Here is a 26,658-nt window from a genome sequence, read left to right as displayed (position 1 = left end):
CTACTCCCCTGAAGTTACAGCCTCCAAACCCAGTGTTTCAGAACCAAGAAAAATTTGAGCCTAAAAGGTCATCAGGCCTCTCACTTTATCATTCAGGAAACTGAGGCATAGAGTGGGTAAGGAGTCCAGAAAATTAAGTCACCTGTCCAAGAGTACATGCAAGTTAGCAGTAGTAGAGGCTATAGTTATCTCAAAGCACTTAATGTAGAACAATATACACACAGAAATATTTACAAAACAATAAAACGTTGTCAAACAATTTTAGACAGATTGTAACTGCTTGCTCATTTTCCTCTCTTTCTTTTGTTTCTTTCTAAAAATCCAAACCAAACTCCTTAGGAAGGTGCATCTTGAACTAAAAGGCAGCTTCTTCATCAATAAACTGGGGATAACCTTGGTTAGACCTCTATGCAAAGATGCTGTGAAGGTAAATGAGATGAATCTGAAAGTGCTTTGTGTACTTCAGAGGTATTAGCCTTATTAGCAGTAAAGAACCCCCAAGTTAAAACAGGATAATTTCTGGACAAATAAGTTGGCGCAGTGCCTTAATAGGAAAGCTGACTCACTGCCAATTTAGCCCTGGAACCTGAGACATTAAAATAATAATTTTGAGCAGCTAGGTTTCCTACTAAGCTGGCTGAAATCACTTAGAGGATTAGCTTTTCACCTCTGGAATTTAAGTCAGGATTTCTTGAGTGAAAGATGGTCCATCACCCTTATTTTAACATATGAGGCAATAACACAAGTCTGTCTGCAGATACTGCCTCTCCTTTTGTTTTAAGGTTACAGAGAAGCAGTGTGAAGGGGGATGTCATACAGCTTGCTTGTTACCGATATTTCCTCTTGTTTCTATTAATATGGCATCGGTTTGCTACGTGCTTACATATCATTGATCACTTTGTGATGGAGAGAAGGGAGGATGGGTATTTGATCAGTCTCTTTCCTCATACTCAATCACATTTCTCTGGCTTTATTCAGATAAGGGAGGAAACAGCTCGGAAACTCCACTGTAGCTGTTAACTGCCCCCTACCAAAAAAATAAATAAAAAACCACACACACTCCCCCCACCAAAAGACTCAGTTCTGGAAATTTTCAACTTATTTTCTGTTTTTCCTTTATCGTGGTTTCTGTTTTTCCTTTATATTTCAGATTAAAATGGTCCCCAAATGCCTACCCTTTAAAACAAGGGTGGCCATTTGCTAACTTTATGGTCCTATTATAAGAAGGAGAATATAAGAGTAAACTCTCTAACTTGCTTATATATATTAGTATACATATTATTAGACTGGGGAGGGGATGCTCCCCAAATATTTGGGGATATTCCCCAAATCCGAAGCTCCCTAAATATTTGCAGTCATTCATTCTGCAGGTATTTTATTAAGTACCGACTATATGCCAGGTAGTACTCTTAAGACTGGGGGTCAAGCCACAGACCAGACAGCACAGAGATTTCTTTTTGGAACAAACAGCTATAATAAGGAAACGTCTGTCCAGTAGTGACAAGGGCTATGGGGAAAACTAAAGCAGGTTAAGGGGTTTCCAGAGTGGCTGGGGGGTGTCTCTGCTATTTCATGTAGGGTGATCAGGAAAGGCCTCCCCAGTATCAGATGACTTTTTAAGTTGAGACCTGAAATGATGGAATGACCCATGATGCCACCTGGAAAAACCCGACACATGTACTTTTATACTAGCTTGAAGTCCAGAACAAACACGGAGATAAGCTGTGAAACTTCAAGAAGTGAAATCTACAAATAATAAGGCTTATACAATACTTTGAACCAGCCCTCAATTTGTCTCCAATGATCCTGAAACTATTTAGTGACTACTTAATCTTTTACCTAACTCAAATGCCTTACAGTAGTATCTCTTCACATACTTACTAAGAAAATTTTCCAGTTAAGTTGTACAAACAACCCAAGCAGATAACTCAGGTGTCAATATCTACTCGGAGGCCCTGATGAGTTGATTTGTCGATGGGCATACAGTAGGGAAAAAGAGCTCACACTAGCTGATTTTGTTATTGGCCATGCTTTCACAGTGAGAAAATTCAAAAGAAAACTGGACAGTTATCCAGGTTTTAGAAAGGTCAATTTTTAAAGTTCTTTTAATTAAAAACAAAACAATACCCTCCCTCCCCTCAAGAATGGCGACATACAGCTGCAACAACAAAATCAATAAACTAGGTAAGGTTCAAATGTCTCCTTTTGTTCCTACTAAGTAAATGTCATCAACAATTATACCGATAGACTTGTCTGCGTGTGCGCTAAGTCACTTCAGTCCTGTTTGACGCTTTGTGACCCTGTGGATGGACTGTAGCCCACCAAGCTCCTCCGTCCATTGGATTCTCCTGGCAAGAATACTAGAGTGAGTTGCCATGCCCACTCCAGGGAATCTTCCAGACCCAGGGATCGAACCTGTGTCTCTTTACGTCTCCTGCATTGGCAGGCAGGGTCTTTACTACTAGTGACACCTGTGAAGCCCCAACTGATTGGTTTAAGTTCTTTTTATCTATGTTCTACAGTAATGGTAATAATGGATAATGATAGGAAATAACCCTTTTTTAAAAATAGACTAAAGAAAAGAGCCAAGAAACAAAATGGGCAACAAACTCTTTTAATCCATTTCCACAAAACTATGCAACCAAAATTTTCCCCTGCTTGATAGCAAAACTTTCAGATGCATCACAGTCATTATGAGAAAAACTGAGTGTGAGTCTCACATTTTATTGAGATTTCTGATTTATCTGGTCTAAAACAACATATACATGTGTGTACATATACATATACATGTATACGCATGCTGTGGATATGGACAGTTTTAAAGCAGTTTATAGATTAAGAAATACATGATGTGGAATCATGTCTGTAAAAGGATACAACATAATTGCTGGCTATAAAATAACAGTAATTAGCAATCTATTAAAAATTTTTGACCTTTGTAATGTGAAATATTTTAAAATAAGACTTCAAATTATAATAAGGTTGTAAATTTGTCATATAAACTGTGAAAACTTTATAGTGATTTGATTGGGTTACACTTAAACTGACACACACAGGTGATGGCAGAAAATTGGAAAATCATTCATTCAAGGAGGAGTCCAAGAGATCAGGAAACATAAGGCAAACTGTGGTGTTAACAGGATAAACTGTTTTACATAATGCATTAATTACACTTTAAAGTAATATGCTTGGTAACTTTTTTTGTCAGCTTCCAGATACCTTTTCAGGTGAAGCACCTCCACATTTAAAGTAATGAGATCAACTGCTAATCTGGGAAAAATATAATCAGTACACTACAGAGTATCCCCAAAGTCTGGAAACATAAGGGAAATAATGTATTTATTATGCTATTTTTCAGAGGAACAATTATATCCATTGTTTTAAATTTGGAGACACTTTACCTGAAAGGTATTTGGAGGTTGACAAAAACAGATTGGGCATATTATTTGACTGGGCATATTATATGCCCATATTATTTGGGCATAATATTGGGCATATTATTTCATTTAAATTTATCTTTTATTGAGGTAACACTGGCTTTTAACATTATATAAGTTTAATGTGTACATTATATGTATACTACTGTGTACACTACAGAATAATGGCCATATTATTTTAAAATCACTAACATCACATTTTCTAAGTTTCCTGACTTTTTGGGCTCTCTGTAGCTGTCGAGTGTCTGTTACATGCCAGGCACTGTGTCAGGCGTCGGGTGTGCAATGGGGAACTAATACGGTTCCCCTCTTACATCAATTACCATCTACTCACAGGAGCAGAACATAGGTCTTTCTGGAACCGGGTTAAAAGGTCTACATTTTGACAGTGACATTAGGAATGAACATAGCTGTTAAGAATGAATGAACAAATGAACAAAAGAGAAAGGAAGGAAGGAAAAACATTCAGTCCAGTAGGATTAGAAACATAAAATTTTAGAACTGGAAGGAAATCTTAGAGATCATTTAATTTAGTGGCTCTTAACCACAGCTGGGCATCAAATTACTTGAGAAGCCTTTTCAAGTTAAATGTGCAAAACCCCACCCCAAACCCACTCCCTTAAAGAACCTCTCTGCATTTGCTCCATAGGTGTTTATGATTCACATCTCTGGTTAACATGTACTGACCTGGACTAAGTCCCTTACTTCGCACATGAGGAAACTGAGGCCCAGAGAGGCTGAGTGGGCTGACTAGAAATCACACAGCTATTGTACTACAGTCCAAATTTTCTGATTTTCAGAAAATGAAGGTAAAAAAACTTCTGCACTATTATACCACATCACCACTGTCTATTCTTGAATGTCCGCTCAAGAAGAAATCAGGATAAATGTACAAGAACTGTACATTTGAACTGTGGTGTTGGAGAAGACTCTTGAGAGTCCTTTGGACTTCAAGGAGATCAAACCAGTCAATCCTAAAGGAAATCAGTCCTAAATATTCATTGGAAGGACTGATGCTGAAGCTGAAACTCCAATACTTTGGCCACCTGATATGAAGAGCTGACTCGCTGGAAAAGACCCTGATGCTGGGAAAGACTGAAAGGAAGGAGAAGAGGACGACAGAGGATGAGATGGTTGGATGGCATCACTGACTTGATTGACATGACTTTCAGCAAGTCATGTTGGGAGTTGGTGATGGACAGGAAAGCCTGGCGTGCTGTAGTCCATGGGGTCGCAAAGAGTCAGACACAACTGAGTGACTGAACTGAATACGTACTTGACCAAAAGTTCCTGAACCAAAGTAAAAAAGTCACTGTGTACAGGCAACATAAATATATAAAAAATAAAGACCCATCAAGTACCATGGTAACCTGGTTGCTCCCTGCTTAAACAGCCAAGTCAAGCCAGTTTAAAATACTCCCACACAAATATCATTATTCCCATCAGTTTCCATTTCAGCACTGCAATGAATAATACTTTTGGTTTTTGTGGGTAAGGAGAAGAAGAGAGTGATTTCTTTTCTGGTTTATTTCTAAAATTTAGAAGGTTAAAAAAAAAATATGTTTCCAGGACCTCAATATAAAGAAAGCCTGGTCTGCTTTTAACACGTTTGGCAGTACTTGAGGACATGTTTTTGGCTATTAGCCTGACAAGCTGTTTAAGCTTATAGAAGACCCACAAAGGGAACTTATATGATTAAGTTAGTTAAACACAAACATCTTCTCTGTATATTTTATTCCCTCCCTTCATACTCACAAAAACATAAAAGGCTAAGGCAGTTCAGAACTGGGTGAGGGGCAAGTTATTTATCACTTCAGCTCTCTTCTCAAGGCTTGTATAAATAAGAACTGAAGCAACTCAATGAAATTATTCATACGACCCTTGCGGGGAACAAAGCTCAGCATCAGAAAGGAGTTCAAAATTCCGACGAAGCAGATGCATTTTCTTACAAGAAACATCTGTGATATCTTAATGCCGTTCAGACCTAACTTTATCTCTTTCTAAAAATTATGTAACAGGCACATACTTCAAGCACTGAACATACTTATTAATTACATAGTCACAGAAGAATTTAAAATGCAGTCTCCTTTCGACACACATTATAACAAGTATTCCAACACCAGAGCACTAAGGAATCTTCTGACATAAAATTTAACAGTCCCTGAAATTGTTTGGCAGATATTTTGAAGCAAAACAAAACGCCACACTATCTAAGTCTTTTCCAGTTCCTAATGATGGAATTTAGATTATTCAAGCATGTAAATAACAGAGTTGGAAACATCAATTACAGTTAACAAGTTATGAGTTTCTTTAGAAGAATACCATATTATTTACTTATCATTGAGATAAAAGACAGAAAAAGGGAAAGTACAAATGCCTTTGGTGAAACTATACCATGATCTAAATCAGTTTACTATTATTAGATTGAAAGAGGGTTGGTTGTATATGTGTGTGTATCCAAATACAGCAGAGCAATGAGGGCAGAGGAACTGGCCAATATATTAATAGGTTTTAACAGACTTTCCAGTCCAACCATAGTAACTATATTAGGTTCTGTCCCTACACAACCACATGGGCCTGGGTGGGCTGAGTATTTGGCAGGCTGGGGTGCTCAGCTGGTAAAGCAACATAAACCTCATTTTACCTTGAGTTGAATAAATTTCCTCTGAGACAGTTTGCTTAATTGAAAGAGTTTTCAAGGAGAAAGGACAAGTCTAAGTGTTGGTTGGTGGGCGCTCCTTACACTAAAGCTAACCTCGCACCTTCTTCCAGCTTTGATCAAAGGCCTCCACCATCATTCATTCGTGGTAGCACTCTGGATGCAGGCAGTAACCTAACCTCCAGGATCTAACAATCCCTAGCAGCCTGGGTTAATTTCAGCTGTCTCTACAAGGGTTACATGAAACATGGCATTTACAAATTTGGATTATACAGCACTATTTATTACATGATGGAAGAGTTCCAAAAATGCCAGAAGAGATGTTGGCACTTATGCAAGTCAACTACTGTTCAGCCCAAAGAAGCACTATATTCTATAGGATGCTTTTGCCAGGATTGAAAGAGCCTATGTGAAAACACCCTAATTGGCACCATCTTAGCACCTCAGCTATTGGATACCCTCTGGCTCTAGGTGTTATGTTTCAAATGGGCCAACAAACCATCCTAGAAACAGAACCTCCCAGTCCTGTAACTAATCCCTTCACTCCAAGTCCTGAGAGTGTATATTTTCTTATTTTCAGATTTAATAAGGCAAGTATATCTGGTAGCTATTAAAAGATTTAAGCCACTGCTGTTTTAAAAGGCTTCAGTATTCAGAGATTTCAAGCCCATAGAGGGGGCAATGTGGCAGGTTTGGATGCTGTAGAATGGTGAAATTATTTCCCTGGTTCTCTTCCTGTGCCCCCTTCCCCCACCAGCCCACTGTTTTAAGAATGCTCTTATTGACCTTTCTCTACCCTTTTAATGTGTCTTTAACACATGTTCACGGGTTCACAACAAGAAAACTAGAAGAATCTGAAGGAAAGACACTGTACCCAAGACTCTTCAGTGACCTAAATAGACAATTACAATGACAGATCCATAAAGAAGGAGGCAGAAAAATTTGAAACATTGGCTACTTACAATACAAGGTCAGATAATCTTTCCTTCTTTTCTTCTTTGGGGAAATCCAAACAGTTGTACAATGGTTCTTTAAGTTTTCCTTTATTGGACAGTCCTCATGCTTGTGCAAAACCAAGAGCCATCCTAGAAAACCAGGGCCAATATTGTATCACATTAAGTGGTGGCTATTTTATACCAGACTTTTTTTTAAAGGTGACAAAAATGGGGTTGGTGGGGAGAAGGTGGTTATAAAAAAACTTCACAGGAAACCAAATAGCCTTTATTTAAATTAAAAGCAATCACAGGCTGATTCTTGGAACATACTTGGAAATGCTTTTTGGCATGCAGCTGCTACATGCTGCCAATATTGTGTGTAATTGGAAACATTTCAAACAGAATTGTTACCAAAGTCAAAGACCATAATTGCAAGCCGTGGGATCTGGGTTGCAGATAAAAGCAGGGCAGCTCAGGGAGAGCATGCTGCACCCAGGGGTCTCCTTACTGGCAGCGTCTGACTACAATATTTTCACTGTATTATCGACGTCTCTTTCTTTCCAGATCCCCAATGAGACAAGAAGGAAACAGAGCGAAGTGTACACAAAGCAAAAACTGGTAGGTGCTATAAATCAGCGGTCAGGACAAAACTCTTCGAAAGGAGTACATGACTTCAGTACTTGAACAACTGAAATAACACAGCCTTCCCTTCCCCCCCCCCCCCCCCCTGAAGTGTAATCCACTAGAAATAAAAGGCTTCTCTCCCAAGAGTTTACTTCAAACTTAACCAGTGAGAAAAATGCAACTGTAGTCAAATCGGTCAGTTGTTTTTTAGGATCGCTTAGGACCAAGTTACGACAGGAGGAAAACACACTTAACCAGTGAGAAAAATGCAACTGTAGTCAAATCCGTCAGTTGTTTTTTAGGATCGCTTAGGACCAAGTTACAACAGGAGGAAAACACGTTAAGTCCAGGTAAATGACAGCTGCTTGCTAGTTTGTGGCTCTAAGTTTTAGAATGTTTACACTGGCTTCTGCTCTGCTGACATTTTTATTTTTATTTTACATTTAAAATCTCTCTTCATAGGGAAATGAATCTGGAAAGGTCTAATCAGTTCAGGCTGGGCAATCGCTCTTGTTCTCCAGAGGTCTCTTCAAAACTGACCAACATGCATTTTAGAGTTTAGTCTAAATAAGCGTACAAAACAGAGACACAGGAAGGATTTTACATTCTCTTTGAGACATCTGAACCCCCAGGGGACTGGAAATAGTCAGAGCCAGTGGACCACTGGCTCAGGAATGGTTCTTGGAAAAATCATGTCATTCTGGCACATGGGAAAGGGTCCGATTATTCTGTCATGTCTCCGGGCCAGGAGTGTCATGACATCAGCGGGCTCCAACTTGTAAAGCCTGTCTCTTCCCACCATCTTGCCTTCAGGAGAGAGGGAAGTGAGGGAAGTGGGGAGTGAGGTGGGTCCCAGTGCAATTTTGGGCCAGGCCTTTTCCCCTGTTCATAAATGTTTCTCCACCAACACACACACGGTTAACCTCTGCGACTTCAGTTGTGCATGGCAATAGACAAGAAGGTTGGGTACTGGTTCCTGGCAGCGCTGGGGGCTATGCTTGCTTGTGTCCAGAGATGGAAGAGTCCAGAAGTGGGGCCGCCTGGGTCCTGGCACTTGGCTCTGGCTCCATGTGCCACCTGAGGTTTCGAGGAACAGCATCGAGGCAGGACTTGGCACCAGAACTATTGTCATTTCCTCTCCCAGTTCATGTGCTCACAGAGACCTTCTAAAGATACCAGGGCACAACACACTACTGCTTTGTTCTGAGACCAGACAGCAAGGCAGGAGTGGACCCTCAAAATACCAATCAACAACCTAGAAACACAACTCATTCCCTTTCCTAACTCTCTTTATTGTGAAATAATGAGACCTGCATTTAAGCAAACTGAATATTCTCACTTGAATGAGTTAAACAATTAGTACTATTTTATGTAACCCGGAGGGAAAAAAAGAGCTATTTTTCTCCCAAGTGGAAGGCATCTACCCTAGTCCATTGGCATCTTTAACATTTTTATGCACAGATAAGGATCACTTTGACTTTTAAAATTACTTTCCTTCTTTAAAAGGAAAAATTTACTCTTTATAAACTATTTTAACCAGAAAATTAACTGTAGTAACTAGAATAATCTTTTCTGAAAATTGTTTCCTGTAACATGGGCATTCTCAACTACTACATATATACCATTAAAACAGGTACACTTAATTACTGGAGAATCATTAAAAAAATTCCTGTTCCATTTCATGAGTACTATGAAGAGTCAGTCATAATACTCAACTCCCTTTTGTTTGATTTTCAAGTAATTATAAAAGCTTTTAGAGAAATTATCTCACAATGCCACTTTTTAAAACTTAGATTTCAGCTTTTTAAAATTCTAACTTAAGAAATTTTACATTGTTACCTCTTTTCTTTTGTGTCTTTTCAGTTATCATAGGAGAGGTTATTAGGAGTAACCAGACTTTTACCTACATCTGACTCTAAACTTTATAGTTTAGCTATTAACTCTTATAAGGGTCTTTTCTTCATTCAGCTGATATTAGCTTTTACTTGGGTGACCCAGGCTGACTCATTACAACCTCCTTAATTAGAGAGACAAATGGTGGTTCCATGGACCCTGATTTTAAAAACATGATAAACTTTTAAAGGTTTAGTGGTATTACTGGCAGAACTGATTGAATCTGTCATGTGAGTAAAATATATCACTTTTCCTTAAAAACCTGTGAGCCAACAGGGTCACTCAGTGATAAATCACAAATTAGTAGCAAATTAAGAATGGAAAAATTAACTTACAAAACCCATTTGCTTATATCAATATGGCTCCCCCTATGTTCCATCCAGTCCTTTAGCCCTCCAGAAGTCCCTCCCTTTCCTTCCTTCCTAGGCTTAGTCATGAAAAGTCACTATCATTAGCCATGGTTTATTAAAACAGATTTTCAAGTTCATCAGCAGTGTGCTAACTTCCAACTGTGGGTAATGTCCATTTATTTCTAGCACCTTTTAGTTTTAATATGTAGCGCACATGCATTGTTAACCTTTAAATCCTTTGTATAAACATTTCTGGAAGGGCTTTAAAACATCTCCTCTGTATTTCCTGACTCGCCAGTTGACGGCATTTAGGAGGAACTCCCTGGTACCAGCAGGTGCTGTATTTTGCTTTCTTCAGGTTCCAGCTGGGCTACAATGACAGATTCCTGTCCCAGGCTCGGCCCGGCCAGCTAGGCCGGGACCACATGGAGGCAAACTGAGCCGGGCCCCACCAGACAGCAAGATAAATGGCTGCTGCTTAAGTTTAAAATCCCCTGGTGGGAGTAAATATTGTTCCAGAGAAAAAGGCTTGACAAATATTGCGTCATCCTTCCAGAGCTGTCTTGATTAAAGCAGGATCTTTGGATTAAGTTGGTGCTCAATTCAGAATGTATCTATCTTGCTGTCATGGGATTTCTCCCCCCCCCCTTCCTAAAGTCTGAAAACAGACATATTGTTGGGGATGGTCAAACAAGGCTACCGCCTCCCAAGCAGCTAGAGTCCACTCTGATAATAGAAGGCGACTGAACACTTCACTGAGGATAATGGAGACAGCAAAGGCTTAGTGGGAAAAGGCCAGTTGTCACCTAAGTGACAGGCAACAGCTGAGCTCACACATCTGGAGCCAGACCAGGGCAAATATTCAGCAACCCTCACCCGTCTACACCTTGGGTTTGTCTGAAGTAACAGATGGAAGTTCCTTTTACTCCACAAGCATATTAAAAAATATCTGACAGTGAACCACACTGATTACATAACATCAGCAGCAAACACCCTTCTGAGGAACTGGTTAAAACTGGGTAGACAAAACTGTACCGCAGGTACACACAATTTCATTACACATAACCTCTTCTTCATAAAACCCATCCGAAAAGCCACATAAATATACATGCTTCTTAGAGCACAAATGCAACTGAATTCCTTGGGAGAGGCAAGATCCTTACATGTTCTTTTCCTTTAGGCAGTTCCCATGCTGTGTTCTTCACCTTGCTCAGGGCCGCAGCCGCTCTGCCTCCCATACTCTTCAAGAAATCAGCAACCAAACGTGTTTGGCTTGTGATTCTGAACCCTCCTTAGGCAAGCTGGAACGCAGAGCCAGAGCGGTGCCAGCCGTCCTCCCCCCACCCCCACCTCCTTCTTCAGCCTCCTGAAGACAATCTGCGGACAATTTCCCCAAAGTCCCCAAAATAACACGGCACTGCCAACAGTCACCGGCGATGCCGTTTGTTTTTCTTAGAGGGCAATGAAAATTTAACAGCTTTCTGCTGCATCCTGAGTCCAGGTCCTGCTAATTATTAACATGCCCAGTTTCTTTAACTTTTTCTGCCTAAAGGGAAGTCGACGCTCCCATTCCTTCCCATATTCGTGTTGCATGCAGAAAACACCACTGCTGGGGCGGGAGGTAGGGGGCTGAAGCACCCCAGGAAAAAAGCAACTGAGCCTTTCCCCGGAGCGTTAGGGGAGAGTCGGCACCCTGCCTCCGGACGCCGGTAGGTGACAGGCGATCCTAAGCGGCGGATACAGACCAATGCGCCCTGGCCTCCCTGCGCCCCGCAGCGCCCCAACTCTGGGGCCCCTGAACGGGTTTCCACGCATTAAAGAATCAAAGGAAGAGTTGGTTGTGCTGCAGCCAACAGGAGCGGTGCGGGCAGCCTATCTGAAGCCCTCTGGTGCCGCAGCCCCAGTATCTGCTTTCACGGTCTACACAGCCCAACAAACCGGTTATGCCCATCTCCCGCATTTTCTGCGACACCGAACCACTCTAAGTGTCAGATGCCCCGCAGTGACGCGGACCCTTTCGGCCCTTACCCCGCGGCGCTAGTCCCCCACCGCCGCACCCGCAGCCCCTCTGCAGAGCCCACTCACCCCAGAGAGGGAGCGGGACTCGGCTGGACGGTCGTCGGCTCTGCGGCGGGTCTGCGGACCCGCGGTCCGCGGTGTCAGCGACGGGCGAGGGCGGGCAGCACCGGAGTCATCCGGAACCTAGGACGTGGCCGTGCCGGCCGCGGCGCCCCTCGCGGAGGTCAGCGCTGGCGGCGCGAGGCGGGCACGCTCCGGAGCGCGCTGTCTGGCGCGGCGGCCGCGGGAGGCGGCGCTCGCGGGGCTGCAGGCGGAGTGCGCCCGGCTCCCCAGTCCTGTCCGCGCCGCCGCGCACCCCGCCCTCGGCCGGCCGCCCGGCGCGAGCGAAAACGCGGAACGCGGAACCCGCCGCGGGATCCGGGCCGCGCGCGCCCACGCGCCCCCGGCTCGGCTGCGAAAGGCTGGAGGGTTAGGCGCCGGATTCCGGCGGCCGAGGGCGCGGGGAGACCGGGCTGGTTGGACCGGCTCGGCGCCGCGGGAGGGCTGAGCTGAGCGCGGACAATCTGCGGGATGAAGTTCGCCTGGGCGCAGCCGGGGTTCTCAAGTGCAGTCGGGTCTTCTCTGCCCCGCCCCCAATTACACGCTTTTTTTTTTTTTTTAACCAAGCATTCTGATGGATGGAAAGACAGGAAGGGTGAAGGAGCAAAAAAGACAAACCCAATTTCCTCTGATCAAACGGCTTCGGGGTTGCCTATTTGGGCTTCTTTTCCTTTGGCGTGGTCGGGGCGGGGTAGTTAATTAAACTCTTACTTCGATTCCTTCCGGCGCGCCTCGCCTCGCTGGGGACTCGATTGTACTCGATCCTATCTCGTGTAATCCCACAGGCTGGGCTGTCTCCACCTCCGAGCAAGAAGCCACAGATTCAGCCTCAAGTCCGTTCCCTCCCCTCCCCGACGACCCTGGTCATCCCAATAAAAACTCAAAAAGTCCGAGGAGTGCATGTGAAAACCTCAGCTCATCGCAATGTCCCGGCCTGAGCCAAGTTAGCGTGTTGGACTTAAAGTCGTATTCAAAATATTAATTTCATCACGATGATCATTTTCCATTGGCCAAGCTACTCTCCATGTTTTCAGTCTGCCCAGTTTCCAGGGCTGGGCTCTCAGGCGCATTTTCTCAGATGAAGTGGAGCTCAGCCTGTTTGAAAGTTCTGCCCTGACATCTGGGTCGCCTTAGAACCTTAACCCTCCTCACTCGTTCCAGTTCCAGATCAGTGGAGTTTCATTCCATGGGGGTACTGTTTCCCCCTGGGGTTGCAGGAGGTTGCAGACAGCAGCTGTTGAGCCCAACTTGACAGGTGTCTCTGCAAATCTAGGGCTTCCTTGCCCTCTCAATCCCTTCTACAACCCTCTAGGACACTAACATCTTCCTGAAAGATGAGGATGTGTGCATGCGTGAGGGGGGAGGAGGTGTTAATTGATGCATTTTTAAATTTCTTTAAATTTCTTCTTAAATTTTCAGAGCACCAAATCTCTTCTATTTTTAACTGGGAGTAAAACAAGGGAATACTGAACAAATTCGGAGTTGATGAAAAAAGGATGTAAAGCAGTAACATTTAAGACAAAATGAAGGGGAAACAGTACAAATCTAAGGAACCGTTTGGCCACAGCCCTGTGCTCTGCAATTCCAAATCTGATTTAGATCTCCCTGCACTGTGAAACTTTCTCACCTCTAGATTCATAAACCTGAGTTTCTAAACCTCTGAGCATAGATCTTTCGGGAAACAAGACTGTTGCTTTTGAAGTACTCCACTTCTTCCCGGTGTTTGTAACTGATGGGAATCTGGGGGAAAACAACCTAGGCTGTCTTGCTCCTCAGCATTTTTTTGGAATTGTGTGTGTTTATCTTAACAGGGTTACAAATACCTCTATTAAGCTGTAGACTTTTTAGCTTCTACCTAAACTTCAGATCTGCCAAGAAGACTGACAAAATGATTTATTCCACCATAGAGGTTGTGAAAATCAGTACTTATAAGGGCAAAGAGTCCACTTTCCAGCTGTAGGTGCCCGTCTATTGTTTCAGTGGAGACCTTGAAGTGAAAGTAGTTTTCCAATAAACTGAATGACACAGTGGGATAGAATCAGTGGAGGATGGAGTGGAGGAAAGCATCACTGAACTCCTGCAGCTGCATCTTCATGAGAAATTCCTCTCTGATGGACCAGTAGGCACTTGGGGCCAGCAGAGTTGGTTATGGAGAAGATCAAGAGAAGGTTATTTATGGAAGGTGCAGTTGAATCTCCCTATTAATTGGAGACAATGCTACTTTCATATGATGAGAAATAAATCGATAAATCAATCTGATATCAGAGGACTTACAGCTCTGTGGTGGCCTCACAAAGGTTTCATTTGTTGAGCACCTATTGTTTGGTGGCAAACATGTTGGGCACTGTAGGGTATTCAGAGTTGCCAGTTGAGGGATCTCTGTCTCTTTAATGCACTGAGCAGCACCTTTTGGAACAAAAGAGGAACACAAAAGGTGAACACTTGGTTTTCAACCAGGACTCCCAAAATTACTTTGGAGGGTACATGTGATAACTTGTGGTCAGAGAAATTTGAGTTCAAATCTCAGCCCAGCTGCTTACCAAATGCAGCCTAGAATAATGTAGTTGGGATTAAAGTGGTACTTAGGTTCTTCATTTGTAAATGAGGATAATAATATCCACCTCTAGAGAGCTGCTGGGAGGATTGAATGCTAGGCATGCAGAAACGACTCAGCAGGTGGAAGGTTTATACAGTGCGGGTGTATAAGGCATTGTCTCACACCACCCTTCTCTACACCAGCCTCCAAGCAAAGTCCTGTAAGTTAGGAAAGAACCATTTTGGACTTAATCTGCAAAAGTATTCTTCATTGTGGACTATTCTGTTTCTTTTGGATCTTTTATCCTAATGGTGTTATTTTCTTTGTCTACAGAAACGAACATGGTACGAAATCCTTTTCTTTTTTTAGAAATTCCCATATTATTATTTATTAAGCACCAGCTTAATACTGAAGACATTTCAAATCATCAGTCAACAGCTCATTCTTCCCCACCCCAGCCCACCCCAAATTCTTAATAAAGAGCTCTTCAAGTAAAGACACACTCTCTTCTCTTTCCTGTATAAAACTTTATGAAATAAAGGCAAAGAACTGTGCACATCTTGCTGTAAATGCTGCCCACAGCTGTGGAGACAATGTCTGTCCAAGGCAGTCTTTACTGTACAGGTCCGGAAAGACCCTTGCTCATGAATTGTCTCTTCACAAAGCAAGTCCGCCACTTGTTGGGTTTATCATTCTGATGGTCAAAAACTTTCTCATAAAGTCTCAGTCCAGCCTCTTGCCTCAGCTGTTGTAAGTAGGCCCTCATTACTTCATCTTCCTGTTTGTTTGCAGGTTTGGTGTAAATGGCATTAAGTGGAAAACCAAAGGCTCTCTGGGAATGGGAAAATTAGTGTTTCCCAGTGTATACATTTCTTTCTTGCCTTGGCTTTTAGAATTGCACTTTTGGAGTTTCTTTAGACACCCAGAAATGTAAAGAGCTGTATATATCAAAGTCCTGTCGGCTTCATTCTTAATTTCATAGTTTTCGAAGAAGACATTGGCCTTAAAGTAATAGATAGCTTCATCCACAATATCTGTATCTTTTGTCTCTCTAGGGGCAGGTCCTTTGAACTGACTTCTGATAGGCAACAGTGCCATGTTTCCAATGAGTTTGGTGGCAGGGTCTATGAAGGAAGAGTGGTAAGCTGGAATCTTGGAGGTGCCCAGGTCTCAACCCCAACGAAGAGAATCTCCAAATCTTTTATAAATAAATCAATTCACTTAGGGAATGTCTGTTTTTCTTTTAAAGCTTTGATAACAAATGCATATTTTTGTAAATGACATCTTTATACACTGAAGTGTGTCCTTCAAACATTCATGAGTGGGGATGTTTACTTCCAGTATCTTAGAATGCAATTTATTTGGAAATAGAACCTTTACAGAGATAATCAGGTTAAAATGAGTTTGTTGGGCGAGCTCTAGTCCAGTATGACTGCTGTTCTTCTAGAAAGAGCAAACAGATATGCACACAGGAAGAATACCCAGTGAAGAAGGCAGAGGTCAGGTGATGTGTTTTACAGATAAGCCAAGGAACCACCAGAATCTCAGCATGAGACTTGAGCATAGATTCTTCTTCATGGTCCTTATGTTAGGAGAAGAACACTGACTGAAGCCACCCACCCTGATCAGGCACCATAGTAACCATTTGCGCTGTTATTTTACAACAGGGTATCCTACTAAGGAACTCAGAACTAATAAGCCATCACCAACCCAAAGAGTTCAGGAAAGGTCAAATGGAGACGCCACGTGTCCAACCACCTCCCAGAATCCTCCTCTCTGGCGTCCATCTTGGCTGAGCAATATGTGCGCCGCCAGGAAGGACCCTGAGTCAGAGTTATTGGCCAGAGAAAACCCGGGAACTAATCCCATCACGATAAAACCTGAGACTGTGAGCCACGCGGCAGAGAGTTTTCCTGGGTTCCCTTACCTTCGCACTCTCTGCCAGGGCACCCGTTCCCAATAAAGCCTCTTGCTTTGTCAGCACGTGTGTCTCCTCAGACAATTCATTTCTGAGTGTTAGACAAGAGCTTCCTTTCGGGCCCTGGAAGGGGTGCCCCTTCCTGCAGCACTTAAGAGGCCCCAGCCTTGCTGACACCTTGATCTCTGCCTTCTAGGGCTGTGAGACAATACATTTCTCTTGCTTAAGGCATCCAATTTGTGTACTTTGTTATGGCAGCCCCAGCTAACATACAATTCCTCACCAAGTCATGTTATGAAGGCCGTGGCTCATTGAAGAATATTTTCACATGAAGATGAATAATTCCCAGTGGTTTAGGCCACAAGCTTGGGATTTTAAAAAGCAAGAACCTGATGATGTTGGCAGGCTCTGTTTGATTCCCAGGTCTGCTGAGTTCCTAGGCTTTCTTGGTCCTTGTTCCTTGTGTCTCGTTTGCCCACATTAGGGACCCTTTCCTGACCTGCAGACTCAGCCCTGCTTAGTGTTTCCAGAATGAATCATCCTGACCCTGTAATGACCTGCATGGACTTAGCCATAAGGCTTGTTTGCCTGTTGAGGAATCCTACATGGGCTTCCCAGCAGTTTCCGGATAGATGCACCCTATTTGGTTATCCTAGAAGGTCTTTCATATTTATACTCTGCTAATCTTTCTAGTTTCTTTTCCTACCACCCAATCCTTGTTTGCTCTTACTGTGTTTAGAGTTCCTCGAAAGCATCAAGCTATTTTATGCCTCTGTGCTTTGAACACATCTAGAATGTTGCCCACTGATAAAGGTCCTCTTTTTTTTTTTTTTTTTTTAAAGGTCCTCTTTAACTAACTCTTGCTTATCGTTTAAGATTCAACTCAGGCATCATCTTCTTGATAGTCCATTGACATGCATATTTGTTTTTTTTTTGCCCATCCAGCATTTCTTTCTCCTTTGTAATGCCCCAGATTTCCTTTGGGGAACCACCTTCCTTCTCTGTGAGTGCACAAGGTTTCACTGGAGACTCCTCCTTGGTTTGCTGTTGGGATCATGTGACCCAGGCCTGGAAACGGAGCGCTAGATCCTCTTGATCAAAAAATTGGTTCAGGGAAGGGCATGTGATCCAAGTCAGATCTGGGTATTTTTGTACAAGATTGTAGGAATTCTACAACAAGAAATTCAGCAAATCTGTACTAAGCACTATTGTATCAGCTACCTTTTTTGCTGGAAATTCAACAGTAAGCCAAAGTCTCTACCCCTGTGGATCTTCTTTGAGCCTCTGGATAAAACCCTATCTGAAAACAACTGTCACTGCGCTTGTCAAATTAAATCAATATCTTGTTTTTGTTGTTTAAGCCAATTAGGGATTGAAATGACTTGAAATTAAAGAATACTAATTGATACCTTCTTCCCCCGTATATATTCCACTTTGTTCAACTTTCTACTCCTTTATCACTTCATTTATTTATTTGATTAATTAAACATGACCTTATTCCATCAAAGTTTTGTTCACTTACAATTACGCAACAATAACATGCAACAAGCTAACATGAAATTGTAATTTGAAAATAGGTATGAAATGTGAAGCAGAAATGAGAAAAATTCATAAAATTCACCCCATAAAGAATGGGGCACAATTTATTGTTTAGGTTTATAGCAACCAGTATAACAAGGGTTACATAATCCTTACACAACTGATAATGTATTTAAGATTAAGGAATTGTATCAAGAAAAACACAACTATTGCTAAATCAAAGAGCAGAAAGTGGCACCCTCACCCCCAGATCTTCATGAAAAAGGCTCTAGAAAAAGGATAAACAATGTCCTCAACAAAATCTTCACAGAAACATACAACTGTATGTCTCTTGAGGCTGTTTCTCAGAGTATCCCTTAACTCATTCTTCAGAAAATCCATGTTTCAGAAGGAGCAATTTCATTTGCTTCATTTTGTGACAGACACTTCACAGAGTGTATAGTAATTACATTAAAGCGAGAGGTCCAGAGTGTTCTGGTAGTACATAGCAGGAGCAAGCTACACAGCTGGAGGGGACAGAGGTAGAGTCATAGAAGTTTTCCTGGAAGAAGAGGCACCTGAAAGATGAGCAAACCTAGGGAAAGATGTGTGTGTGTGTGTGTGTGTGTGTGTGTGTGTGTGTGAGTATGTGTACAGGTATTCAAGCATTTTAGGCAGAGGGAACATCACGTGTAAAAGTGAAGTGTGTGTGCGTGCTCAGTAGCTTCTGACTTTTTGTGACCCCATGGACTATAGCCTGCCAGCCTCCTCTGTCCATGGGATTTCCCAGGCACTGTAATGGGTTGCCATTTCCTCCTCCAGGGGATCTTTCCAACCCAGGGATCAAGGGTGTGTCTCCTGCATCTTCTGCTTTGGCAGGCAGATTCTTTGCCACTGAACCACCTGGGAAGTGAGGTGGTGAATGTAAATATGGCAAGTCTGAGAAACTGAAGCATGTCCCGTCTGGCTGCAGTCTGAGGTGCAGGGGGAGGGCAGTAGTGGAGGTTTGGATATGAGCCTTGAGAGATGGGCAGAGGCTGGGTCATGAATGAACCTAGAAGCAGGAACAAGTTTGATGGGGACGATTCAATTTTGGATGACAAGAGCAAATAACCTTCAGATTGACTAAGAAGTTAAGCAGGAAGGAGTTAGGGAGAAAGTGGTGTGCAAGAATTCAAAAGAAGAGAACATTCCAAGAAGAGAGGAGAGTACCTACCCTCTTCTGCTAAATTTTAGATTGTGCAGAGCAAGGTATGTCCCATGGAGCCCTAAGAGTTCTTTCAAACCCCTAAATTAAGAGATTTGATGGAGGTCCTCAGAGAGAGTTGAGCAGTTTATTTACATCCTCAAAATGAACCAGCTAATCTGTGTATCCTTTAGGCAGTTCAGTTCAGTTCAGTTCAGTTCAGTCACTCAGCCATGCCCGACTCTTTGCAACCCCATGAACTGCAGCATGCCAGGCTTCCCTGTCCGTCACCATTTCCCAGAACTTGCTCAAACTCATGTCAATCAAGTCTGTGATGCCATCCAACCATCTCATCCTCTGTTGTCCCCTTCTCCTCCTGCCTTCAATCTTTCCCAGCATCCTGGTCTTTTCCAATGAGTCCTCCTTAAATAAATGTGCACCAGGCTTTGAGGAGTTTGGCCAACAGGAATCCTGAAATTATAATCTGTGGGGAAATACTGAACTATTCCATGTTGCTCATTTTAACAGGAATTATATTTCAATTGTGTGGTAGTTTGAGTATTCTTTGGGATTGCCTTTCTTTGGGATTGGAATGAAAACTGACCTTTTCCAGTCCTGTGACCACTGCTGAGTTTTCCAAATTTGCTGGCATATTGCTGGCATATTTGAAGGCAATCCCAAAGAATGCTCAAACTACTGCACAATTGCATTCATCTCACATGCTAGTAAAGTAATATTCAAAATTCTCCAAGCCAGGCTTCAGCAATACGTGAACCATGAACTTCCAGATGTTCAAGCTGGTTTTAAAAAAGGCAGAGGAACCAGAGATCATATTGCCAACATCCGCTGGATCATCAAAAAAGCAAAAGAGTTCCAGAAAAACATCTATTTCTACTTTATTGACTATGCCAAAGCCTTTGACTGTGTGGATCACAATAAACTGTGGAAAATTCTGAAAGAGATGGGCATACCAGACCACCTGACCCACCTCTTGAGAAACCTATATGCAGGTCAGGAAGCAACAGTTAGAACTGGACATGGACCAACAGACTGGTTCCAAATAGGAAAAGGAGTATGTCAAGGCTGTATATTGTCACCCTGCTTATTTAACTTATATGCAGAGTACATCATGAGAAATGCTGGGCTAGAGGAAGCACAAGCTGGAATCAAGATTGACGGGAGAAATATCAATAACCTCAAATATGCAGATGACACCGCTGTTATGGCAGAAAGTGAAGAGGAACTAGAAATCCTCTTGATGAAAGTGAAAGAGGAGAGTGAAAAAGTTGGCTTAAAGCTCAACATTCAGAAAACTAAGATCATGGCATCTGGTCCTATCACTTCATGGCAAATAGATGGGGAGACAGTGGAAGCAGTGTCAGACTTTATTTTTTGGGCTCCAAAATCACTGCAGATGGTGACTGCAGCCATGAAGCTAAAATATGCTTGCTCCTTGGAAGGAAAGTTATGACCAACCTGGATAGCATATTTAAAAGCAGAGACATTACTTTGCCAACAAAGGTCCATCTAGTCAAGGCTATGGATTTTCCAGTGGTCATGTATGGATGTGAGAATTGGACTGTGAAGAAAGCTGAGCTCCAAAAAATTGATACTTTTGAACTGTGGTGTTGGAGAAGACTCTTGAGAGTCCCATGGACTGCAAGGAGATCCAACCAGTCCATCCTAAAGGAGACCAGTCCTGGGTGTTCATTGAAAAGACTGATGCTGAAGCTGAAACTCCAATACTTTGGCCACCTCATGTGAAGGGTTGACTTGTTGGAAAAGACCCTGATGCTGGAAGGGATTGGGGGCAGGAGGAGAAGAGGACGACAGAGGATGAAGTGGTTGAATGGCATCACTGACTCAATGCACATGAGTTTGTGTGAACTCTGGGAGTTGGTGATGGATAGGGAGGCCTGGCGTGCTGCGATTCATGGGGTCGCAAAGAGTCGGACACAGCTGAGCGACTGAACTGAACTGAACTGAACTGATATATTTCAATTTGAATTGGGCTTCCCAGGTGGCTCTAGTGGCAAAGAACCCACCTGCCAATGCAAGAGATGGAAGAGATGTGGGTTCCATCCCTGGGTTGGGAAGATCCCCTGGAGGAAGGCATGGCTGTACTCTAGTATTTTTGCCTGGAAAATCCCATGGACAGAGGAGCCTGGTGGGCTACAGTCCATGGGGTTGCAAAGAGTCAGACATGACTGAGCGTCTAACACCTCACCTCCTCATATATTTCAACAGTCAGCTGATCCCAGTTGATCATCTCTTGTAAAAATTGTGTGTGAGAATTTAAAGCCATTTCAAAGGTGAGTGGGAGGAGGATGCCGGGTCAGGGTGCATCCTCTGCCACAGCAATCTTTGTGGTCTCTGATTTGCTGTCCCTTCCACTAGTCTGAGCCCAGAAGGCAGTGTGGCCTATTTCAATGTTGTGACTGCAGTGTTTTGCACAATGACTGGAACAGAGTAGGTGCTTAATATACACAGTATGATGAGTGAATACTGTGACCTAATGGAGAGCTGCTGGGCAGGAGGGAGTGAGGTGGGGGCACATAGGGCTCATCTGCTAAGCCCTAAGGTGATTTGGCCGAGGCTAGTGCAGTCCACAGGACCACAGGCGTGGTCTGCAGGAGTCAGCGCCATGCCTTTGGGCAGTAGAGACTCCGTTGATGGGGAGGCATGTGCTAGGTGAAGCAGCCGTTGGGGTTTAGGGACAAGGTCTAACAATGTTCGACCAAAGGATCTGAGGTTCAAGGGTGGACCTGAATCCCAGTGGCCACATTAGAAATCAGGTGAAGTCCAGTGTTGTCTGTATGTGATAAGGGTGCAGCTGCTACTTGGAGAAGTTCCATAGCAGACCCCCAACTTTGGAGAACAAGATGAACTGCAGACCTCCACAGTCAAAATGAGGGGCTGGTCTGGAGAACAGATTGATGTTTTGGTTCTATGATTCTGGCTTCCTTAGTTATCCTTCAAACCAGACGACCCTATTGATTTCACATACCTGTGAGTCTGAGAAAAAAAATCACAAAGAAGAAATATAAATGTCCTTTCACTTACAGCTGTTGACCCTATCTATTTTATTTCAGAGGTACCAAGACTAATTCTTTCACTTTGACGTTTACAAAGCTTAAAACAGTGGTATAATGGCTGCTAATGACCTTTCTGGAAATATCTTGGGTTGAATGGTGCTTTATTTTCTCTTTTTCTTTTTCTTTTGTCTAAAAGGAACTGTGGGAATTGTAGTTGAATCACTGAGATTGGCTTCTTTAGATCTTAGATTTTACTATCTACTCTCTCCTTCTTATAAAAAGTGGCAATTCCTGCTTCAGAATGTTGCTTATGCTTTTGGCCCCCAGGCTTAAAGATCTCCTATAGATAGCACATGGAGTTCCATAAATATCTTCAAGTATGACCTGCAATGTCTGAATTAGCTTTTCCCCTCATCAGAGCTTTGGCTGGGACAGAAGTTTGTAGATGTTGAAGTTTATTCATTAATAATTCCACAACTCCTGGTCATACTTCCATCCCATGCCCCAGCTCCCACCCTGAGCCCAGAATATGTGGGGTATTAAAATAAAATGAAGCTCAAGCAAGCATAAAGAAAAAAATGACATACTCAACAGTACGGTTATGGGTTCTACATGTAAAAAAGGAGCAACTTTCAAATAGAGCTTGCTAGATTAACGTCCATTTTCTTTTGGAGTTTAAGATGGGAAGGGTATAACTGTGGGGTGCTGGCTGCATGCCATTTCATGAGAAAAAAAAGGAAGCTGTTGGCATTGCTTGCTGCTGCTGCTGCTGCTGCTAAATCTCTTCACTTGTGTCCGACTCTATGCGAACCCATAGATGGCAACCCACCAGGCTCCCCCGTCCCTGAGACTCTCCAGGCAAAAACACTGGAGAGGGTTGCCATTTCCCTCTCCAATGCATGAAAGTAAAAAGTGAAAGTGAAGTCGCTCAGTCGTGCCTGACTCTTAGCGGCCCCATGGACTGCAGCCCACCAGGCTCTTCCGTCTGTGGGATTTTCCAGGCAAGAGTACTGGAGTGGGGTGCCATTGCCTTAGCAACCAACCCTGAAAATCCAGAGACAGCCACGGAGTAGAAAGAGGGTGCGGGCAGCATTTCTGATCCCTTGCAAACTGGCTCCCAGGCCAGTGCGTCCACCAGGATGTGGTTTTCTGGTGAGTGAGAGCCACTGATAGACTTGGAAATTAGTCTTTCATGTTAGTGTGCTGACCACATGACTCTCCATTACTGTCTGAAAGCATTAGCAAAATAACCTGTCACTCGTGATGTGATTGAGAGAAATGTACAAAGGAAATGAGTTTACTAACTCCATTAGGTTAAAAGGCAAATGGGAGACTGAAACAATAATCAAATGGTAATATTTTAATTTTCAGAATTAGTTATCTGACAGGGTGTTTCTCTTTTAATTTAGCATTCTATATGGTGAAATGATGAAGTTTAAGGAGCTTAATAGAGAAACAGAGGAAATGAGGGTGCCAAGCAAATCAACAGGCTTAATCTTCTTTATAGAGGTTCAGAGTTACAAACCACTCTTGCTAAAAAGTACTATTCCAGCCACCCCAGCAGAATAAATCAATATGAGAAAATGGGGAGAAAACTCAAACCCCACAGGAAAAAAAGCTGAAAATGAAATCAATGAATTTTCCCAAATGAATGACTCATGATGCTGAGATCCCAGCCTGTGATTCTGCGTGGTGCCTGAACTTCAATATTTGCAAGTTAACGTGCAATCTCCTCTAGTCTGAAACTGGAGTTTGCCTGGAAGCAGCTATAATTCTCTTACCGTCTCGTTAAATAGGTTAAAGCAGGCAGGCAGTCCTGTCAGCAGGGCCTGGGAGAAATGTGAATACAGTGGGAAGTTGTCTTTGCACATTGATTTTCTTTGCAAGAATCAGCAAAAGTGTGTGGGTGACAAGAGGAAGGAGGAAAGCAGGAGAAAGGAGGGGCAATGCTCAAAACACCGCCAAATGAAATGAAGCTCTTGTCACAACCATGGCAGGGATATATTGATACTATTTTTCCTCCACAATTGAGGTTTATGTGAGTGTCAGGGAAGCACTCTCCATGGGAACAAAGTCCTCCAAAACGGATCCAAGTCATTGGATTTTTCATAGTGCAGATGCCCATTACTGGACTCAGTGACCAGTGCTGTGCAAGTTGCTGCTGTTACTCTCATTGACATCATTTGTCTTAGAGTCTTGGGGGTTAATACAGGAGGGTGAAGTTTTCTTTTCTTCTCACTTTTCTGATTTGATGCTGAAATTGTTTTAAAATGTCTAAATGAAGCCTTAGCTTATTCACTGACTTATGAGCATCACCATAAGGATGGGGATGCGAGCTGCGTTGTTGTCAGTAGTTAAGTGGATCATTCTCTTCCTATTCTGTTTATGAGTGAGGTTGCTGACATAGCAGCTAGGTGGTGGCAAAGTTTTTACCATTTCTCCCTATCACCTGGTGCTTTGCACACTGCTTTCCTCTTAGTTGGCATGGATTGTGTGCATTAAAGCTCCACCAACTAGATTGTTGGCCTTTGGAGGGCAAGGCTTGTCTCCAAGATTTCTTTCTATCCCTCACATACACCTATGCATGTGGGACTGTGTCTTCACATCGACTGTGTTTTGGTCGATGACTCGTATTGATTAAGTGTGTATTTCTACATCCTCCGTGTGCTCTGAACACAGAATCACAAAAGAGCTGTGGGAGATTCATTTTATGGAAGAGGAAACTGAGAAAAAAGAGGAAAAATGTACTCACAGCACAGGGTCCAGTGGGGATCAGAACTCAGCTGTCAGACGTGTGCGTGTTTCTTTTGTTCCTCCCCAGTGGGAGAAACCAGGGTCTCTGAGTAAAGTGCAAGAGACCAGGGTGAGTGGGAGAACAAATTCACGGCACACGGCCGGGGCTGCTCCAACATCATTCTCAGTCTTGAGCGTGATGCTGTTTTGTAAGCAGAGCACAGGGCGTTCTGCACGTCGCTCAGGACCCAGGGCTTTGGCAAATGTGTCTCTGTCTTGACGCAGGGCACAGAAAATGTTCCGCTAAGCAGTAGCTCCCAGGCCTGAGTCTAGAGAGAAAGAAGGAAATGTGCAGCCAGTAGTGTGCCTGCTGGCTTTCTTACCCGAGGCCTGGGCTAGCTGGTTTTCTGAAAAGGTTCTTTTTAAGCAGCTATTTCAGGGCCACTGGCTGTGGGCAAAACATTCTTTTCTTTGACCACAATCCAAAGGCAAGCATATAGGCGGGCTTTCCCCCTACCCCCCGCCCGTTGGCATCCCAAATAATGGCCTCCTTTCCTCCCCTCTCTCCCGCTTTTCCTCCTGAGAACATTTGTTGATCACCTACTATGTGCTGAGCACAGTGCTGGGTAGACGATGTGGAGACAGTTATGAAAAAATCAAATGTCTTGTTCTGGAATGCAGGGTTTATTAGGGAGACGAATGTCATCATTATTTGCCTGGCAGTGAGATAAACACTGAAGAGGCATCTACACAGTGGGAGCACAAAGGAAGAGGCAGCTAAGGGCATCTGTGGGGCCAGGCGAGTGTTTTCGAGGCAGTGGCATTGAGTCTTTATGGAAGAGTTATCCGGTTGGGTGGTTTTGGTGGAAGACGGAAACCTGGCAGAGGGGACAGCCAGTGCAGACGCAGGAAAATGCAAGAAACCCACAATGCTTGGGAACTCAGAAACAGTTTGGAGTGGTAGAAAGTGAGGAGTTGTGTGTATGTGGGGGTGGGGTGGAGCTGAAAGCCCAGGCAGGAAAGTAGAAATCCAAAGGACACTGGATGCTGTGCTAAGGAGTTTATATTTTAGCTCAAGGTAACGGGGAGGAAAGAACCAGCAGAGCAGAAACCGACTATACTAATGTCCTTTTCCTCAAGTAACACACGTCGCTGAATATAAATAGCTCTGCTAAAGAAAAAATAACCTGGGCTCATTTCATTTTCCTATAAAGATGAAAATTAGTTCTTGGAGATACCTTTTGCTTTTGCAATTATTAAGCTTTTCCAAGTGGTATGCAATAGTAGTTTTAGAAAGCAAATCATGTTTTTCATGGACTTAAAATGTATTTTCAAAGTTAATGGAAAGGGCAATGGACTGGGAATTGTCCTGAGACCTGGGTTCTGGATCTAGGACCCCCATTAACAGAGGGTGTGGGAATCCCCTATGCTGGGTCTTCCTCATTCATCAGGTCAGGGGATGGGAACAGCAGTTCTCTAGGGACCTTTTAGCATTAGGATTGGAGTGTGTGACTTGTGTGTATGGCATCTGTTTCTGTGTGTATTGGTGTATTTATATCTAGCCTAATTCCAATAGGAATATGAGGCAACTGAGTATAAAAGCGACTGATTCAATGAGTCAAACTCTTAAGGCTGTCATAAAAATAAACAAAGCGAAGTAAAACAGCCTACTGATTCTCACCAAAACCAGAGAAGGAATAATAGCAGCATAAAGAA

General features: G+C 43.1%; 1 protein-coding gene and 1 pseudogene across 4 annotated transcripts in view; both read right to left on the bottom strand.

The window, feature by feature from the left end:
• Positions 1-12,518, bottom strand: part of PRICKLE1 (prickle planar cell polarity protein 1) — a 110,630-nt gene extending 98,112 nt beyond the window's left edge. Inside the window, exons 1-2 of one of the 4 annotated variants that reach the window (XM_070454547.1) lie at positions 11,984-12,518; positions 7,059-7,181 (exon numbers count right to left, since the gene is read on the bottom strand). The gene's annotated coding sequence lies outside the window, so the exon portion shown is untranslated. Of the gene's footprint in view, positions 1-7,058; positions 7,182-11,061; positions 11,157-11,983 lie in introns of those variants that run through there. The other 3 variants (XM_070454545.1, XM_070454546.1, XM_070454548.1) reach the window with 3 other exon arrangements.
• Positions 12,519-15,165: 2,647 nt separating this feature from the next.
• Positions 15,166-24,645, bottom strand: LOC110144800 (actin-related protein 2/3 complex subunit 3 pseudogene; annotated as a pseudogene).
• Between the last annotated feature and the right edge of the window lie 2,013 nt (positions 24,646-26,658).

This window comes from Odocoileus virginianus, chromosome 24 (genome assembly GCF_023699985.2).
Source record: "Odocoileus virginianus isolate 20LAN1187 ecotype Illinois chromosome 24, Ovbor_1.2, whole genome shotgun sequence".
NCBI lineage: Eukaryota > Metazoa > Chordata > Mammalia > Artiodactyla > Cervidae > Odocoileus > Odocoileus virginianus.
Note: the sequence above shows the minus strand (reverse complement) of the source record. Positions and strands in the feature narration are given on the sequence as shown.